Here is a 13,977-nt window from a genome sequence, read left to right as displayed (position 1 = left end):
TGGTTGACTCACATTGCACTCCACAGGGTCATATAAATGTTCTGAAACTGACAGTTGTGATTACAAGTTAGTTGGGTAAGAAGAGGACCCCTGGGCACAAATCTCTGATGTACCTGAAAATTTTTTTGGCAGCAGTGACTAAATCTATCCCAAGCCTACAAGGTCAATTTGCAGCTCAGTTGCCATCTGTATTTATCTGCATCACACATTGAAATTGTACTCTGGCAGTGATTGGATCTCTAGGAAATATCTCAAGTAGATTGTTTCCACGGATAGCCTGTAATCCTCAGTCTCTTGAAAGAAGCTTCCAGGGTATGTCATTCTCCTGATGATGCCATCTTATGTTAAGTTGGGGTTTGTTTTTAAAAAAAAAAAAAATTCAAATCTCAGTGGCTTGTAACTTGGTACGCCTTGGTCAGCAAGTGTAGGCATTGTTCTGCTAAACAGTAGAGGGAAAGGGTTGGCTGCTAGAAGGGACAAAGAATACAGTGTAAGATCATTAAGTAGCTTAAATTTCTCGTGTTAGTTATGGATCTCATATTGTGAGGGCACTTAACAAATAGAAAAATACGGAAGACAAGGAAAATCCCGTTACATATACAGTCTCTTTTCTCCTAGGGACTTTCAGTTTCTGATAATTTGTCATTAGGAGTTTCTGCTGAGAACTAATATATTTAATGACAGTAATAGTGAGACAAAACACTAGATAACTCTAGGTATGAAGGCAGTCATTCCTACATGTATTGTGTGGATTTTAGAAACAATAGCGATTTTAGAAGCAAGTGGAGGGCAGAGGAAATCAGACTCTTGAAACTGGTTTTAAAGTATTGGGCAAGTTTTAAAGTATTTAGCATGAGGTGTTTGAGTTTTCAGCTGAGTCTCTTGAGAGAACCACTTCTCTTGGTCCATGATCAAGGCAGTGTGTGGCCTTCTGTGATATAGGGACATTCCTGAAATGGAAGAAGGTTCTAATTAGGATGTTTTAATTCACAAGATGAAATGGCTGATCCTTTTCAACTCTCAACACAATCCACTTCTGAACTGTTAAATATTGGAAAATCTGAGACAGTCATTCCTTTGAAGTATCTGTTTGATATTGAGACAATGCAGCTGGTCAACTGGTACTTTTGTCTGTTTTGGGATTTTTTTTTTGTTTTTTGGTTGGTGGGTTTGGGTTTTTTTGTTTTGCTTGTTTTTTTGTGTTGTTTTTTTTTTTTTGGGGGGGGGGTTGTTGTTGTTGTTGTTTTCCCCAAACAAAAGCATGTAAAAGCAAGGGGGCTCCTCGATGGCTAGGAAAAAAAACCAGTAATTTTTTTTCTTTGTGGTAGACTGTAAAATGAGCACTGAATGGGAGGGAAAATAACTTTCTCTAGCTCTGTCTTATATATGTTCCTTAAGTTGTGAAGTATCGATGTAGCATAAGGGTTCAAGAACTTCAGCATTCAAATGCTGTCACTGCAACTAACTGCACCAAGGGCCTAGTATAACGTGTGCTGAAGTCAACAGGAGTCTTTCCATCAGCTAGAATGGATGTTGGATCAGGTTCAACACAACACAGAAATGCAAGCTCTGCAGCTCTTGCTCTCAGAGGAGCTCTCTACAATGTCAGCTGAAGTAAACTCTCCATTAGCTAAGTTGGTATTGTCATCTGCAATACTGAACACAGGCAATTCTGCAAAATAAGCCATGTACTAGAAGGTAGGGATAGGCACTAGATGTAGGTAAGTATAATACCTATCTTCAGAAACGCCATCTCTGTGTTGTGTATGTGCTATGATGTGCATTATGCAAAGTTTCTGCTCAGCAGAATTAGTCTTTATTATTACTTAATTTTTGATATTTAATCAAAAGACTGGATTTTATAGCTAATCAACAAGAAGTGCTCCATAAGATAGGGAACTAACATGCAGGGAGATGCACGTGCAAAGGTTTTTTCTGAACCTGTGCACTGAACCTGGTCATTTGATGACCCAAGGCAAAGTTTCTATAGCTTCCTCCATCATTATTCAATTGCTAAAAAAGCAATAAAGCTTAACTAGGGGCCACAAAATGCTACCAGTGTTCTAGTGTGACTGTGTCCTCTTGCTGTTCACAACCTGGAATCTTAGTCCTGTGAAATTTCGCTTTTTATTTACAGCCCTCTAAGTACATTTCTAGGGCTAGATAACACAGTCTTTGTCAGAGTTACAAGCAATAAAATATTACTATATAGCTGGCATCTCTGAAGCTAGAATACAACCCAATCAAACTGACAGAACAGATATAATTCAGTGCTGCAACTCTTGCAAAGTGTTTGCAGCACTCTGAAATGCTTGACTACAGAGTAGTCCTGAAATCTGTATGGTTTTGCCATAAAAGCAGACAACATCAGTGCCAGAGAATAGTGTCCTTCATTGCACTGAGTTAGTTGTTCAGGCCAACCCTATTCTCATCAGGAACTGGTCACCAGGGACAACTCAAAGTACTTTACTGGTTTTATGCAAGAAATCTAAATTAGTAGAAGCTTCAGGTGGAGGTGTATATTTTCTTTTGCTACCAGAAATCCCTCTGTCCTTTGCATCAATAAACCTGATTGATTCTAAATTTGCCGATTCTGTTGAAAAAAAGGTTTTATTGTACTTTCTCCAAGTCTAGTAAATGGGAATGGAAAATTATAGTTACAGTAGATGGGGTATCATGTAGATGGTGAGTCACAACTCCTGCCGTCCAGCATGTTGGGGTGGTGTTTTGTTTGAAGAAGTGATCTAAGGCTATGTTGTAAGTGTACCTTCAGTACAGAGTATTCTTTATCACTTTTTTCTTAAAGAACTAACTTTATATTAGGTAGCAAAGTATTCCTATGCACAGGAAGAGAAAGCTTTGGTCTGCCAATTTGATGACAGGAGAAAATATTAACCATATGCATCTTTGAGGTATCTGTGGTGATATGGTACCCAGCATCACAGGTGCCACTCCTTCTGTATAAAACTCATTAAAAAAATTCTCTGATTCTTGTAGTTTATTGAGCCTGAAAGCTCATTCAGTAACTGCATGGCTTTCAACCACTTGGATTTTTTGTCCTCTCTTCAGCCCCACAGGAGCAACATAAATTTAAATGAAAGATGATTTAGTGTTTAGAAATAACATGGTATATGTTAACTTGTAAGTGTCAAATATCATTAGACTTGATGGGAAGGATGAAAATGATTGTATTCTGTGCACTGTTTGTGATACAAGCTTGCAGCAAAAATCCCACCCCAGCATGTTTCTTACTGCTTTTCCATTTTGCTGCAGGTGATATTAGAGAGCTAGACAAAGAGAAACAGATTTTAACTCTTTCAAATTTGCATCTTTCCTTCTTTCATCTCTGCTTATCTCTTGCTGTCCTTCAGATCCCCCTCTAGGAGGAAAATTAAAGAACAATATGGAAAACCAAAGGAAATAGCTGTGACAACCTGAAAGCGCTCCCCCCGCCCCCCCATCATTAGCAGAACAAAGGACCTTGTTATGCCTTAAAGGACTGGGTTTTGTTGCTTTGGAAGGACAAGGCAGGTGGTTGTGCAGACAGCCCTCTCCCTCATCTTTCCCAAGGTATTGTGTTTGGTGGCAGAAGAGGTAGATGGTTATGGCATCAAGCACCTTATTAATCCCTGCGAAGGCCTCATGGCCTAGTTGGAATGAGATTATCTCATCTGTGGGACAGCCAGCTACCTGAAGAAAGCCGTGAACCAACAGCTAACCCTGATGGGCAAGACAACTCGCTTCTGGTCGGCACTGTGAACTTTGCCCTAGTTTGCAGACCCCAGACCCATTTCCAGAAGAGTCTCCCTAATTAGCATGAAGAGCGAGCGGAGGGAGGAGATGAACTGCCCACATGTAAATGAAGTGGGTTATAAAATGACCCCCCTCGCGTGGCATCAGGTGTGGCGTGTATATGCTGCACAGCGTAACCAAAGTCTTCAACGCTTCCACCCTCCCTTCACCAGACATTGCTGGATCGATAACCTGTGGAGTGGTGATATCCTACTCTCTTTCGCTCTCTTATACCTTAGTTTTTCTTCCCTCTCTACCACTCTCTTTATCTCTTTTCCTTTTGAACATATAAGAGTAACATCATCTTAAGCTCTGCTGTTGGATTCTTGTTAAGTTTTGTATTATAGCTACTAATGGTTGCCAATACATTGCTTGTAGAAGGACTTTTGTTGTTATACTTTTGCCAAGCCACTATTCACTCTAAGTAGTATTCCAACACGTACTTTTAGTAAAACTCATAATTGAATTGGACCCCTGGAGTGATTGTCTGTCATTCACTTCACATAACCGTGCAGAATTAACCCAGAGTTAACTCACACCTGATCTCATCTGTTGAGTCAGGGTGTGTGTCACGTTCAGAGTTAACTCATCACTCATCCCATCCGTTGGGATGGGACAACAGCAAGAATGTTTTATTTTAAGAAAACTTTTCTCAGAGTCTCTGCTCTCAAATGTTTACCTTCAGATTTTAATTTTGTTGTTTGTTTTTTGTTTAAACACATTCCACTCTGTCATAAACACTTCTTGTGCTCTTTCCAGTGTCAGGAAGGGAAATCTGGGGCTTGGATTGATTGTGTAAAGGTACAGTTACAAGGAGAAGCAGATGGAAGATAAAATGTTGGGTGAGATTTTTTTTGTCTATCTAGCCACCCATTCATTTATTGTTCATTTCCATCTGTCTTTGCCTGGATTCCAAGATTGCATTGTGTATTTATCTAAGTGTTGCTGAGTGCCAGAGGCTTGACCGAGTGTGGCACTCATGCCACTGTAGCTTACTTCAAGAAGAAATAGTATTTAGTTATACTGAATTGGGTTTGTGTTCAGTGTTTCTTATAGCATATTTTTTTACACATAGTTGTTCATGGATCTGCAGAAGACTTTTGTGACAGGTTTATTGTGTAGCCCATCTTAAATGAAGATATGTTGCCTACAATGTAGGAATGTGCTTCAGGGTTATTTTTCTTCAGTGCTCATATCTTTATTTGTATTGAAACTTTTAAATCATTATTCTGATTTTTCAGCTGGATTGCATCATGATACTTTTTGTTATTTTCTTTAAGATTTATTCAGCAAAATACTTTTAGACTTTGTTAGCATGGGGAAGGAAAGGAATTCAGCAAGGTAGGTGGGATTATATACAGGTTTTAAGGTGACTTTCCTGAATTCTAAGCAGGTCTGATCCTATTGGTAGGTGTTACTTTAGAAGGCACATAAACTTGCCTCTCTCCCCACAGCTGGAGCATGGAGATGCTGATGCTACTTTCTTAATGCCAAATGGCTGGTTGAAAAGGATAGTTACACAGTATTAACTGCTTACTGTTTTACACCCTGTGCTGATAGTTGTGAAATGCTGCAGCCTCAAACACTCACAAAACCTGGCGTTTTTAAGCCCACTTGACATTTTGTTCACATAAACACCGGTATTTTACATGTAAAGTGAAAATCTGTGTATGTGTATATATCAAAATGCTAAATTTGTTGTTCAGATTACCAGCAGCTTTGGGTAAGAGAACTGAAATGACCCAAACCAAAACCACTAAAATGTCACTGAATCCTGTTTAGAATAATGATGGAAATGTCCAGTGAACTGAATGATGCAATGCTAACAATTCCTGGTTATAGAAAGTGAGATATAGCTACTGTAAAGTCAGCCAGAGCTAATTGCCAGGTGCCAACGTCAGGAGCTTTTAGGGAGAGGCAGGTCAGATCTGCAACTGAGAGGGGATATATGTTTTGGAGGTAAGATGAAGAACTGGAGGTAAGGGTACTTATCTTCAGGTCATCACAGCAAAACAGTATTTTTAAAGACTTAAAAATACAAATTCTGATGTCTTTCAAAACCTACTGCTTTGTTCTCAGTGCGATTCTTTTTTAACTCTTCATTCAGTCATTCATCTTTTCTCTGATTTCTTGTCCTGAAATAACAACTGCATGAATTGACTGAAAAACTCCACAAAGTTACATAAGGCTCTAACAGATTCTCAGCCTTGGGGAGGTGAGACCGTTCTTCCTCTCTATTTCCAAGATCTTTGTCCTCTTTCCTCTTAAGGATAGGTGCACTGATTTCTTCCGTTAGCTCTATTTGTGAAATAGTTAAATGCTGCTAGGCATTGAATATCAATGCAGAAACAGCTCAGCTATGATATGCCACACAATCCTATCAGCAATTGCTATGCTGTTGCGAAAAAATAATCATATGCAAGTTCTTTCTCAAGTTTGTCTCAAGACAAACATCTCATTTACTGTCTCAAGACAAACATCTGTTTCTTTGTGAAGCTTAAATATGTTACTAGTTTTTTTCATTATTATTTTTCACTCACTTGAGAGTACTTCTTTATGCAGTAAACTTCGGTGAAAGCCATTTGGGTAAGAATTATAGGATTAAGAAATATAGGATTAGAAACTTTCTTCATAGAAGAGATTGTTGCTTTCTCTCTAAGCAATTATTTTTTGGACTACGACTGGAAGTTCCCCAAAACTTCATGCCTGAATTTCTGAAAAGAGTAATTCATTCCTGATCATTACCATATGTTTTATAAAAAGAAATAGCTGTCTGTACTTTATTTGCTTCAGCAACAGGCATTAAAATATTTGTTATATATTTATAGTGGACATAGATACAACATAAATCTTTGTCTTGTAAATAAATACCTTTTCTGTTTCCTGGCCAATTTCTCGGTATCAGCCTTTCCGAGACACCATCCTATTGAAACCATAGCTGACATGTTTTGTTTCCTGCCTTTTTATAACATTTCAGTGGTTTGGGACCTCAATTATAATACATTCCTCAATCTGATTAATTCTGTTACTTTATTTTTAAAGTTGCATGGTCACCACAGTGCTGCCTAGATGTTCAGAGTGAAAAGAAAAAGAACATGGAGTTTTTCTTCAGCCTGTTTTGCAAACTTGGCGACACGAAATTACGAATTGATGTTGGCATGTACTGTTCTTTAGTATTCTCAAGGGATTTTCCTGGTATGAGGAGTCTCCGGTCTGTATGAAAATACCACAGCCAGCTCCTTTGCCGTATTCCCTTAGATAATATGAGAACACAGAAATGTTATGTCTAATGTCTGCTGAACTCTGACCATCTGAGTATGGGAGATGTCATGTTGGAGGCTACCGACTATAGATTAGATTGATTTCTCTGTCTTCCTTGACTATTGAGACACTGCAATTGGGTTACTGATTTCTTCAACATAGTCAATCCCATCTGCAGAAAATGTTTTCCTGTAGTACTCGTATTAAGCTCTGCAGTAAGCAGCTTCATCATCATTTTCCTTGGCACCTCTACATGCAGAGATAACTGCACTATCTGGGATGTTCTTATGAGATTGCTTAGGGTAGTACTAATTCATGAATGTCTACTACAATTTATTCCAATAGCTCATTGCCATGTAGTGAGACACTACTCACATTTCCTGAGAAAAGAATGTTCCTCTTGTGAGAAATGCACTGGATTCTCCTTAAATGTTGATGAAAGAGGAAGATATAGCCGTTACACTGTCATGTCTTTCCAATCCCACAGTTATTTGGCAATAAATACTTGGATAGGAGTAAGATTCAGTTGTGAACTTGAATCATATCTCAACAGGTAGTCATAGGCAGCCTAAAGATAAGGTGAGTACATCACATGTTTGACTTGACTGTGAGAGGAAAATTTGTACAGTTATGTTCTACCTTAAAAGGAAATACCTAAATACCTTTGCTAGTCTAGATCTGTACTACATTAACTTTAAAAGATACACAATATCTCCATTGCACTCTACGGTAGATTATTGGTTCTTCTGAGCAAGAAGGCATGTTAAAAATGACAAAAGGGAATAGGTTCCTATTGAATTTACCAGATCAAGTTGATGAATTGTATGCAAAAAGGGAGGCTGGAAGTATAAATGTGTTCTACATCCTTTCCCTGACAGGCCATGGAGTATTTATTATAAATGGAAACATAAAGCAGGAATAATCTTCCCCATGACCTCACTGTGACAAACTGGCTTTCTAATTCTTGCTGAGTGCTGATTATTACTTGGCTAACATTCTGAGCTCAAGATGAAGCATGTGCTAAGTTGCAGGAATTCTTACAAATAGGCTGAGCTATTTTCAGAAGGGCAATTTTAAGGACATATCCATGTTTTTACTTGAAGGACTATTTTTTCTTAAAGCATATGAGTAGATCAACATATGTGCAAAACCTTCATGCAAACAATATGCATGCGATTGCTCACTTACATATTGTGTTTAGTGCCTGGTTCAATGAAGTGGGGATTAGAGAGCTTGGTTACATGCTATGAAAGGCACTTTCATTAAACATCTTCTTGGAGGTGTATATTAAAGGAACAAGTGAGACATTAATATCAACTGTGAGAGGATGCCACAGGCAAAGGTAGTTTAGAATAGATGGCAACAGTTGGACCTTATGTACAGACTTTGCTCATGGAAGGACGCAAGGATCCTTCTTGTGGCAGTGTGGCTGTTTTGCCATGTGTTTCTATAGAGTGCTTTCAGAAGGCTGGAGAGAAGAAATACAGTGAAATCACAGAAAGAAATAGAAATTAATGACTAGTTCTATGAAATTAAGAATTGTGCCATTCTTCATGCAAGGTTTCCCCTATGTGCCATCTTGACGATTTTACCATGATCTGAATTAAGCCAAAGCTGCTTCTGGTCTGTACTTTGCAGGTGGCAATGACCTTAAGCACAGACTTGCTAGATCTGTCTGACCATCTCCTCTCCAGACCTGTAACTGTAGCTATGAGGAGCCAACCGTCCTAGTGTGCTCTGAGCAGTGTAACATAGACTTTATACTGTTTAGATTTAACCTGGACAGATTTTAATCTAGCAAGCAGGTCAAGCCAGTGAGATCTACACGAATAGTTGTCTTGTTGTTGCACACCTTTTCCATGTTGCATGATGTGCTCTTCCAAATCTCACGCCAACCTTTGATCAATTCCTCTTATACTTACATAGCAATGAGCCATAGTCAAGGGACCTCTGCAAGAACTTTTTTCCCATGTTTTCAGAGCCCATTAGTGTTAACCTCTGTGCAGTTTTGTTCCGCAGCCCTCTGGATGTGTAGATACAGGAACAAGGGCAAAAAAGGTAAAAAGTTTTCAGGTCTTACTGATACTGAATAGCAAGAATAGCATACTTCTGGCGATGGTTGTTACAGCATTTCTTCTAAAAATGTCCAAAAAGTGTTTAAAGGAAGAATTTATCATTCATTTTGTAATAATCTAAACACCTGTAACTTGCCTCCAAAGTTTTCCCATATGACACAAGAGTTTCTCTACAACTTATTCTACTATTTCACCATGTAGTCTGCTTCTATGATAGAACACTTCTGTTCTGAAATTAAGACCACTAGGAGAGATCAGTGGAGGGAATTGTCTCACATGAAGAGTGTAAAACATCAAACAGAATGATCAAACACCTCTTAAGTTCTAGATGAGCTGTGGGAAATTTTTGCTTCTATGAAGTTTCACACACGGCCTGATTTTAAATCTCCTAAATCTGTGAAAACAGGTGGTGGTGGTGGTGGTGGTTTTTAATTCCTTTCAGATCCAAAATATGAAACTTTCTCCAAAACTAGATAGACTCAGCATAGAGCAACAAGAGGGGAAAAAGCTATCTTCAGGCTCAGTAGCCTGTTTCTCTTGGCTCTGACATCTGAACCCTGCGGTATTATCAATGTAAGCATGCTGTTAATCCATGTAATGTTATTAAACCAGTAGGTATATCTTCGTTTCTCAGATGGGTCAATGTTTCTCCTGTTTCACAAAAAGTATGACAACTTTATGTCTCCAAGGTTGTTTCACTAAAATGGAATGGATTAGTTTGTGCAGGCAAGTCATCTAGCAGGTGTAGGAAGTTTTCTCGTGTTCTTGATATGACTTTGAAACTTTGGAACCTGCAAAGAATCTCAGACAGGTCATGTCTCCGGAGCATCCTTTGCAAGTACACACTGCATTAGTTTGCTTGATTGCAGCTCAGTTGAATTTGCTAAAAAACTCAAGCAAATCTTAATAGTTAAATTGGTGTTCTTGTGTATCTCATGTTCACAGGATAACACAAACTTTTATGTAAAATATACTGGAGATCTAAACATATGCTTTCTTCGTACTGTGGGTTATCCTGCATGTCAGATTTTTTAAAAGCATAGTAAAATAATTTCTGGTAAATGTTTAATTTCATGTGCTTAAGAGTTATGTTGAGTGTGTTATGTCAATGTACAATGTTATTCCTGTAAAATGGCTTTACTCTGACTTCAGAGGTGAATTTTTAGTAGTTCCATACTTCAAGTTCTCACCAGCTTCGGCTGTAATTTCATGTTCTTGCCCGCCTTCAAAACTTAAAAAGAAAAGCTCTGATTAGTAAATCGGGGATATAAACAATAAAATAATCCAAACTCTGTTTTATGAAAGGTCTATGAAATTTTAAAAGGAATGTTTCTGTAGTCAAAGATCTGTGAAGCAACAAAAATCTGCCAAACTGTCCTCTGTGAGAGAATTAATGGTTCTAATTTTGCCAGTCTACTTAGAATATTTTCCAGAGGCTTTGGGGGATATCAAATTTCCATTTACAGGGTAGTTCACCAGAGAGAATGGTAGCATTTCTTTTTAAATTAGAAGACCCTGGAGAGATATTTTTGCCCTGAGTCATTAAAGGTTAAACACTTGATCACAAAGATATTCAGTCAAGTCCTGCCCTTATTTTCAAACCATGGAAAGATGGATGCAGCTTAACAGTTGTTGATATGAGAAGTCGGATATTTTTCCAGGAGCCACAGAAAGTTAGTCTGCTCTCAGTTCCTTGGATCCTTTCAGTTCTTACCTCGACTTTTCACTGAATATAGCAGGACAGTGGTATTTAACAAATCGTCCAATGAATGAACTGAAGTCCTAGAACAAAATTGCAGGTTATGCCTGAACTTATATGTAGGTTCAGAAGTTGTTCCCATCATTGTTTCTACAAACCTAAATTTTGCAGTGTCTTATGGCTCTTAATTAGTACCTGGTGGGGTGATTCTGGTTACAAGGTTGTGTCAGAACAAAAAGTCATGGTAGGGGAAATCTGAATCGGGCTTCACAGGAGAGATGTTTCTCTGTAGTAGATGCCTATAAACATGCAATACTCAGCCATGTTGCAGAAACAGAGGTCAAATACTTAGAAAGGGACCTCTAGACATGTCTGCTCCAGGTGAACACGGGTATTTGGAAGGACTGGTTTTTGGGATCGTAACTGAAAAGATTTTAACAATATAATGTAGGAATTAGTACCATACAAATATTACGTAAGAGAAACATTTAGTATAACTTTTACATGTCTAACATAAAGGAAATATAGATGAGGTTCTTAGGGACATTGTTTAGAGGTGGACTTGGCGGTTTTAGGCTAATGGTTGGACTTGATGATCTTAAAGGATTTTTTCAACCAAAATAATTCTATATTTTCTACATTCTCAAGTGTTAAAAAGCAATACCTGCTGCAGTCTGATGGGGTGAATTTTACTTGCACTTCAGGTGAGCTGCATAAAAGCAAGAATTATGCATGTAGGTAAAAAGCTCAATATAGGCATGGCTCGCAGGTAGAAAATCACCTTTGGGTTAGAGTACTTTAATAACTATAATCACTAGCATAATACTACCTTAATACAACAGCAGTAAGCAACTTTCTCTCTTTGGCCAAATTAAATATGACTCTTAATCTAATTTTGTTGCATCAACCTCTAGTAATTAAAGAGAAAGGCTTCTAAATTTTGCTAGTAAGATCTGTGTGGATGTCTCTACTAAACTGGAGAAGCACGGAGGAATTAAAGAGACTGTGGAGACTGTCCCTTTAGAGAAGCTTGTGTGTGTAACTAAACGATAACTGGAAGCAGATTTCTTGATAAAACTCCTGGACAAGTTGCAGCACTAGAAGTAAGATAAAAAATAAACAAAAACCCAGCATGAAGAAATAGAACTCCTAATGGCAGAGCTGGAAAGCTCAGCAGCTATGCAAGTGGCTGGCAGAAGTTCAGACCAAAACGTTACACGCAGCACCTGTGAGTGGTGGGTTCCAGCAGCAGGGAAGTGCTGGGGACCAGTGGCAATTTGGGGAACACTTGTAGGTGACCCCAAGTGGAGGAGAGGGATGGCACTGCAGGGGAGGTGTTTCAGAAGGTCTATATTTCATATTGTAAGTATTTCTAACAGCTGGAATTTAATCTTGTAGGTTATAGTTTGTCAGACTCCCTGGTTTGGCATTTAAAAACAAGCAAACAACATTCAAAAGTCATTGCAAGGTCTAGAATGAATCCTTGACATGACAGATAAAACACTGTAGTAAACAAAAGTCATTCAGGGCCAGGATGAGGCTTGTGATACTTAATACAGAATATGTTTGAATCCATAGTACAAACGCACACACAAAATCAAACCAAAAGTCTGTACTTAAATATACTCAGGACCAGGAAAGGATAAATCATACAAGAACAAACTGCAGGACTTTGTTGACTATGACAACCACTATCTGTTATACTGAAGTGGCTGAAATAATTCTAGTATTTGTAAATACCTAGTTAGAGCAAACTGGATATGCATATCATTCCGATTCTCGTGGAGCATAAATTTTAGTACTTACTATTAATAAGTATGGCTGGGAAAGGGGGAGGTGGAAGACACTACTTTAGAGATGTCCTGGTTCTTAAATGCCAAAACCTTAAATTTGAGTTGGAACTGGGTGACTGAAAAGTGCTTATCTCGCATGTCTCAGCGCTGTCACAGAACACCACAGCGTCGTGGCACAAATTCCTCCCTGGGTACAAAAAGAGATGAAAACTGAGGTTTTTGGAGGGAGATGATGTAAGTGTGCATTTGTCAGTGTCTCTTCTGGGGGTGGTGGTGGTACCCACACTCCCGCTGGTGATACCCTCAGTGTCTGGTGAGCTGCCATCAGGATTTCAGTCCTTTTGCCCTGTAAGGAAGGCAGTGAGATCTGAGCTTGTGTTCCAGTGGCTGGGCTGATAGAAGAACCGCTTGTTGCCTGTGGGAGGATAAAGGGGCTGTAACTCTTATCTGGGATAAATACTGTTTCTCCTCCTCCACAGATCTTGTGTGGAACCTTTGTGCATATGTTCAGCTTCTGCACAGAAGCATGCCATATGTGCAGGCTGGCTCTTCCTGAGGTATAAAAAAATAAGAAATCAGTAAATGGCAAGAGCCCCACATGTCTGGGGAGTTTCAGAGCTGAAGCTCTGAAGGCTGGATGACAGTAAATTCTTAAGGAACGAGGAGAAACTGGGGCAGAAGAGCAGCAACCAGTGTGAAAGGGAAAGGAGAGGCCTGGAGCACAGCATGTGATCTCAGTGTGACTGAGCGTTGTGTAGTGAGCTCAGCCATGTGAGGCTAGCAAGATATTGAGTGAGACCTAATTAAAATCAGCTGGCTCTCATAAGGGAGATTTCTTTTTCCTTGCAATTATTTGTTGTGTGTTGAGGATATTTAATTAGGCATGCAGACCTGATGTTTCTGAAGGGAATTTAAAGTGCACTCACAGCTACTTTTAATATGTTATTATATTGTTTGACTTGGGGATTACAAACACTGCAAGTCTATAAGAACAAAGAAACTGTATGTCCAAGGCTGCAGCAATGCTTCAGGAATGACATGATCTGTAGCTATGGCAATTATCTGTGTGAGATTTTTGGGAGGCAATAAATATCTAAGAAATTCTACAGCATCCCAAACAGAGTATCATCTGCAGGGTGTAATTGTTTCTTCTTTGACCTACTCACTCCCCTGCAGCTGTTCTGTGGCATATTAATATCAGGTGAAACTTTGGAGAACCATGGTTTTGATAACATTTTCCATAGCATCCTAATTTTTCATTTCAGCTGCTTTTTTTTTTTTCTTTTCAATGATCACTGTTAGAAAAAGAGACCATCTCAGAGATTTCTTGCATGTGATCTAGTGGTCTTCATAGCAA

Source organism: Caloenas nicobarica, chromosome 9, assembly GCF_036013445.1.
Source record: "Caloenas nicobarica isolate bCalNic1 chromosome 9, bCalNic1.hap1, whole genome shotgun sequence".
Classification (NCBI taxonomy): Eukaryota; Metazoa; Chordata; class Aves; order Columbiformes; family Columbidae; genus Caloenas; species Caloenas nicobarica.
This window is presented reverse-complemented; position numbering follows the sequence as displayed.